Raw genomic sequence first — 680 nt, 5'->3', positions numbered from 1 at the left:
CATCACGCTTTATTTCGTTCAAAAAAAGTTGTCCAGGGTAGCAGTGCGGAGTGTGTGTGTGTGTGTTATGTGTTTGTCCCGAGTGCCTGCCTGAGAATGAATGGTGATGAGGCATCGCCTTCGGTCACAGCGGGAGACTCAGACCTTGATGGGACTCCAAGCGGAGGCGACGAGCCGTGAGGAGGAGTGATGTCAGCAGCAGAGGTTGGCCCTGAGGTCACTCTTGGCATCGTGAACGTGCACCTTCCTCACTTATTTTCAAAGTAATCTATGTAGGTAAGACCTGTAGACCATACAGCACAAACAGTCATAACACTCGATAAACTTTGACAGTATATTGTCCCGAATTCGTTACATCGCACCTCCTCTTCAGAGAGGGAATTCTGTCGGTCGATTAGCATGTTCTGGCTTTCTCCATCTGAACGTGGGAATATAGGCTACTTTAACTTTTCCTCCATGTATCACGTGAAGCCGAATTAATTTGTTTATGAATACGTATGCTCCTGGATAATTGGATAATTAGACTACAGTTGAATGGTTATTTAGAATAGTCTTAATTAAAAGAACGGGGGGCTTCGATCAGCAGGCTAGCTGATCATCTACTGGATGCTTCCCCATGTTTTAGTTGTTATAATTTATCAGAAAAGCTCACTGCTAACTTGTGAATCTGAATCTCATCT

The sequence above is a fragment of the Micropterus dolomieu genome, linkage group LG18 (genome assembly GCF_021292245.1).
Source record: "Micropterus dolomieu isolate WLL.071019.BEF.003 ecotype Adirondacks linkage group LG18, ASM2129224v1, whole genome shotgun sequence".
NCBI classification, from domain to species: Eukaryota; Metazoa; Chordata; class Actinopteri; order Centrarchiformes; family Centrarchidae; genus Micropterus; species Micropterus dolomieu.
This window is presented reverse-complemented; position numbering follows the sequence as displayed.